At 41.3% G+C, this 6163-nt stretch overlaps 1 pseudogene; it reads right to left on the bottom strand.

Annotated features, from left to right (window-relative positions):
- Window positions 1-1945: 1945 nt before the first annotated feature.
- LOC149067937 (DNA oxidative demethylase ALKBH2 pseudogene) lies at window positions 1946-2308 on the bottom strand (annotated as a pseudogene).
- Between the last annotated feature and the right edge of the window lie 3855 nt (window positions 2309-6163).

Raw genomic sequence — 6163 nt, 5'->3', positions numbered from 1 at the left:
ACTCGATTTTCAAACGGCAGAAGTATTTGTCATCTTAGCCAAGTAACTGAGGTAATCTTGCGAAAAAAATATGAATCGAGAACCGAATGACATACCAACCAAATATAGGATTGGATTGGATTTTTCGGCGCAAGGACCAATTTGGCCAAACTGCGCCAAAACATGACACAAAAATAAGAAAAATGTCCTTTTGTCGTGTCAAAAAACTAAAACATATAAAAAGGAAAACAAACGTAAAACTATAATTTGTTATAAAAACCAATGGCTTTGATGAATTTAAAAATTCGAGATACATCGCTATTGTCATTTAAAATGTCATGAAGTGAAAGATGACTATGACCAAAAGCGGTCGTAAAATGATGACGATGATGTGAACAAGTAAAAACATGAGCAATGGACAATGAGGGCACTCTGGACCAAATATAGAGGGGTGGCGGGGGAAGGCAATGTCGGTCACAGAAAAAAGTGGGTGCTGCATGTAAAATGGCAGTCGCGTGGCCCCCATTGCCTAACAACTGGTACCGTAGGAACAGTCTCCGCCAGATGTCTCTCTCATTATAATATCCTAGAGCCATCACAGCAGATATCATATCGACAGATATTCTTTATTCACAGGGGTGTAGGTACTTCCCCATACATACCGACGGCTCTAAGAGCCCTGGGCATGTCGGTTTTGCCTACATCTGCTGTGAGGAGACATCTTTCAAACTTCCTGACATATTTTCTATTTATTCGGCAGAACTGTACGCAATCCTTCAGGCTCTACGTCATGTACGACGCAAACGCCGATGCATACTGTCGCCTCACGCAATCATATCTATTATTACGAGAGAGTCAACCAGAGTGCCCACATTGTGTAAGTCCATTGCTCATGTTTTTGCCTGTTCACACCATCATTTCACTACATTTTAAATGAGCATTGCGATGCATCTCGCATTTTTAAATTCATCAAAGCCATTGTTTTACTTTTTGACATGACAAAAGTACAAATTTTATATAATAGAAGGGGAGAAATGGGGTTTTCAAGACAATAGGCAATCCCCAGTTGATGTCTTTGCCCTGCGCTTGATGGCGGTCACACATTTTTCCTCCCTTTCAAGAAAATTAAATAGGGGCGTACATAAATTATCATTTGTTTATCCAACACTTTATATTTTTCTTAACTTTTTTTTCCCGAGTGGTGGTTAAATTATCATGCGTTTACCCTGAAAAAGAATAGCTTGTTTGAAAAAATAGTTTTCGTACCAGATAAATTAGACACATTTCATATGGACATTGTGATTTTCCACAAGAATCAATTGAAGTTATAGCGTGATCGGAATATTTGTAATACATGTCATGGCCCAGTTGATTAGAATAGCCCATCCGTGACAATAACATTTCCAATGGTAACAAAGTTTTTCACTTACAGTTTAGCGAGAACATCTGTAATATCCAGAGAGTTTGTCCCTTTAAGTTTTTCGCGAAAGCACAATTTGATATAGTCCAAGCAGAGTGTTTTCTGGATAAACTTGGTGATAACACTGTCAAGCTGTTGTTTTTCATCACACCAGAAAAGTTTATCTGCTACGCAAAACGACATCTTGATATTTTCAAAACACTGAATTTTTTCACCGTTGCGATGAATAGGTTGAATGATCACAGCATCACCGCTGCAATCCACTATCAAATTCTCGGACATTAAGAATGTTCGCGTTGAGACATACTACGACGGAAGAATTCAGTTAGCAAGCATTCCCACACGTATGGAGAAAGGGTCACACCATTCTTGCCTGGCTTCACGAGTCCCTGTTCGTAGTATTCGCGTATGTGAACTTTCACTTCCCCGTTGAAGATCACTACACTAACATAAAAGTTCTCTTCGGTGTGAAATATGTTGGTTGGTAGTTGGCTTTTATCGAAGCCGCTGGTGGTGATTCTGCCACGGCTTTCCGCTTTGCCTGGACTATTTTCCGGAACGTGTGAGACTAACGCGAACGTCTTTGACTTTCGAGTCCTTTGGAATCGCGTGATGCCGCAGCTGCTGGTGTTCCCGACGAAGGAAGATTTTTCTTTCAGCGCCCAGGGAGAGGCAAGCGAAGGGATGATCTTTCACGAGCTGCGCTTCATCATCAGAGTGAGGGGAGATGCTCTTCTGTCCATCAGAGTATCGGTTGATGACAACGAAGTTGTAGTCGTAACCTGTGATGCTCTCGACCACAGCTTTCAAATACAATAGGGGAGGCGTCCACGGTTTGGCTTGGAGCTTCATTCCAGAAAATTTGTAGAATAAATCGGGGTCGCCGTAGGCTGCGTGTTGGCGGGGCATGGGATAAGTCCTATCACCGAACTTGAAGATGCATTCATTCCTCGGCCGGACGGTATACTATTTCCCTTTCAAGTTGTCGTAGCACAGCATCGGGTTGTTCCAGAACGTTTCGTGCGTATTCAAAGCAAAGACTTGTCACCCTTTTCGTAAAAAAAAAAATGGCAACACATTCAATCCGCAAATCTCACGATAAGAAAAAATAGATGAAAATTATTCCCCAAGCAAATGAAATGGTTTTTTTTCTTCTGTTATGCATAAACAATTTAAAAAGCGATTTAGGAAAGTTAAAGACTTCTACCGTTTCCAAATTAAATCGCTGCTCTAGAAATTTTTTTTTCTGCATGCAATTAACATAAGCGTAAATAATAAGTATAGTCAAATTTATGAGATAAATTTTCATCAATTTATAGTCGAAAAAACCTTCCCATTCAATATAATGGATATTTTTACTAACCCAAACCATTTGCTTGCAAGCTCGTGGCAGGTAGAGTGAATGAGATACACTCTCTCTGTGCCTAAATCGAAACAGGCCATTTCCTTAACCACATATATTCCATTTCTACGCATTACCCCTTCTAGATCAAGTACACAAGAAGCCATAGTTATAAAAAAAAATTCTTAGTGAAGTAAATCTGTCTATCCTACTGCTTTTATATGTGAGTATACTATGTTGGCGACTTCATAGAGCCAAATATAATCAGTACTATTGCATTGGGAAGCGCAGAAAATAAATAGTAGTGCTACCACATTTGGCGATTCGATAGAGCCAAAAAATAATCAGTACTACATTTGGTAAGTCAAAAATAATCAGCTAAATAATAATAAGTAGAGTGAGATTATCACAAGTTCCCAGACGCATGTGTCACCGTTATCGCGATGACCGTCGGCTGTACATGAATCATCGATAACGCTCTGGTCATCACCTCTCGCGATAAAAAATAGTCTTCATACAATCTCACTTTTTGATAGTATTAGAGTCAACTTCATTTCAGCTTTCTTTCTTCGTTCGTATTGGAAGTATGAGTTATTTCGGGATTGATGAATGTCACAGCGATAATTTAATTAGTGAAAGTCAATTTAAATTTTTGATAGAAGACGAGAATTTCGTCAAACAATGTATGAACCCTGTTGTGGGTATGAATAAGCGTCCGCTGGACGAAGCGATTATGCTTCAGCAGAGAAGAAAAACGTCAGTGTTTTCTTTTAATTTTTTATTGGTAGAGCTTTTCCGATGCATCAAATCTTATTTTATTTCATGTCACGAATTAAATTTCTCAAGTGTATTTCATGTCGCGAGTTAAATTTTTTTCGACACAAGAATTCAAATACATAGAAAAAAAAATATTTTATTTAGTTGTGAATGAGTTTATTCATTTGCGCAATAGTTAGATTAACAGCTCTCGTCGTAGGCGCATTTGCGTTAAAATATCGTATATCATATGTTTTATTACAATACATGAAGAACTTGCCCATGTACGTCCTTAAATACACGTGGACCGTGTCGAAACTTTTCTAGCCAGCGGCACGTAATGAGCGCTGACGATGTCTCCGTCCTGACCGTTAGTTTTCACGATTCTCTATAGCGAGGCGTAAGTATTGCCCACGATTTGGGGTTCCATCAGATCTTTGAGTCGGTAAACGGGAATAACGCACTCGCTCACGCATGGTCCGCAGCGCGTCACTTTTCTTAGTGAGGAGATAACATGTTTTTTAAAAACCACCATTTTCAACTTTAGCTCCCCTACGTTATATATGCAGATTTCGAGGCAACTCACAACAGGTCATAAAAATTGAAACGTATATATTTGAAGATTTTATTGTAACATCAATAATATCTGTTGAAAATATTATGGTACTGATTAGTACCACACACACGCCGCTGAGCACCCGGTATGTGCAGAATTCTCGACATGCACAATCATGAAATTTCAAACGTGGAAGAATGTGTCATCATCTAGCTGACGCTTCTAAACCGGACACGTGGTAATGTACAGGAGATACTGGGGGAGAGAGCGCATGATTCGCTACTTTCAACCAATCACAGGTCCCGAGCCACGTGCTAACAATACTGAAAGATACTGAGAGATGTGATTTCAATGAGAAGATCGCTGACCACCGGACAGTAAGGACGTGTGGAAAATCGCTCCCCGGACGAAAGTGGACAGCTAAGTCTATTGACAACGTGACTGCGTGCTAAGCCTTTTCTCGACGACGTGAGCTCTGGTGAATGCGCAGATCCAACGGGCGCAGTACGGAGCTACTCGCCCCTAGCTAAGCTTAGCTGCTCCTCAGTTACTAGCCAGCCTAATTTTTCTCTGACGACGGCAGAATACTGAGGGCAGTCTAAAAGGTTTTACCGCACCATTTTTTCCGAGAGGTCAAGGCTGCGGTGGCAGAAATGGGTGAGTCCTGTTAAAGTGCCCGCTTTATTTAGTCATTAGTCAGCGTTGCGATAACGTTTAGTTATTATTTTGCGTATAGCCATGGCCCCCGCGAAATCAAAACCCTGTTATGTGCATTCACACATTATCCATGAAGACAACCTCGAGAGGTGGAATGAAGTAAAATATGTCTTGGACGAACATTTCACCATGTCGGCGGAAGACCAGATCGACAATCTGGACGCCGCCACCATGGATTGTCTCGACATCGTTAAGACAAATTGCCCGAGCATGAAAGGAGCCGTAGAGCTCATCAGGAGGATGATGGTCCGTGCGCTCTCGATGTCCTTTTCCGAAAGGTGCTAGAGCTAATGCTAGCTGTTGAGGGCAGCACAACGGACAACGAGCTAGGCCTTAACCAAATGGAGCTAATAGGCGCGCTCAGGGTAATGGTGGAGAATGATTTCACCGTGTGCGGTAAGTTCCGCAAGGGAGACAAGGGGAAGGACCCCAAAAACAAAGCTCGCAAAGAAACAAGGAGAGGGCAAAGCCCAAAAAAGATGCGATCACAAGCGCTAAAATATCGGTAGAGGAGGGAGCTCCTGAAAAATCAGCCGTAGCTGAAAAAGCTTCATTCCCGTCTGCCCCAACAGATGGCGCTCCCACAAATGAGTGATATGTGAATGACAGACTATACCTAATTCTAAGTGTTGAAAATTATCTTTGATTTTTCAACAGCAACTTAAGTTATAATGAATTAAAGATTCAAAATTTTTTTTTAATTTAATCTGCCTGTCTTTCGGCCATTCATTGTTTTTGAGTCCCTCAATATTTCTTTGTTGCAGCTTTCTTTTTTGGCCCTACTTGAACCTGGGTGTTAACGATCACGATGGACTCATGAATTATCACACTAAGAGTGACTCAAGTCACATACGAATTGCACACAATCTTGGAACTTGTAGAAGGATGCGAGGAATTCGGATCGCATCCTTCTACTTCTCCAGCACCACGCAGAAACATCATCACCGCCCGTGCGGTTTTGCATATACACTTGTGGGACCCGATGGGTTGTATGTGAAAGAGCGGTTTGTCATGAGCCAGTTAGGTAACCCGGTGCCTATGCGGAAGACTGCTCATGATTAAAAAAAGTTTCAGCGAAGGCGACACTTGCATGGTTTGTGAGCAACCCCTAGGCGATGATAGGGTTCGTGACCACTGTCACATTACTGGGGCGTACAGAAGTGTAATCTGCAACTGCGGCTTAGGAGATTCATACCAGTGATTTTTCACAATCTACAAAACTATGATGCTCAATATCCAAACCGAAGGAACATGGAGAAGTTTATCTCCTTTTCTCTCGGTCGCTTGCGATTCTTGGACTCAAACCAGTTTTTCAATGCATCATTAAAATCACTTGTGAAGACCTAATGATCCGGTGATTTTCTGAACTTATCCAAATGGTTCGGGGGTAAAA

The sequence above is a fragment of the Pholcus phalangioides genome, unplaced genomic scaffold (genome assembly GCF_987345545.1).
Source record: "Pholcus phalangioides strain wild (caught in Gottingen) unplaced genomic scaffold, Ppha-v1.0 ptg000028l_1, whole genome shotgun sequence".
Classification (NCBI taxonomy): Eukaryota; Metazoa; Arthropoda; class Arachnida; order Araneae; family Pholcidae; genus Pholcus; species Pholcus phalangioides.
This window is presented reverse-complemented; position numbering and strand designations above follow the sequence as displayed.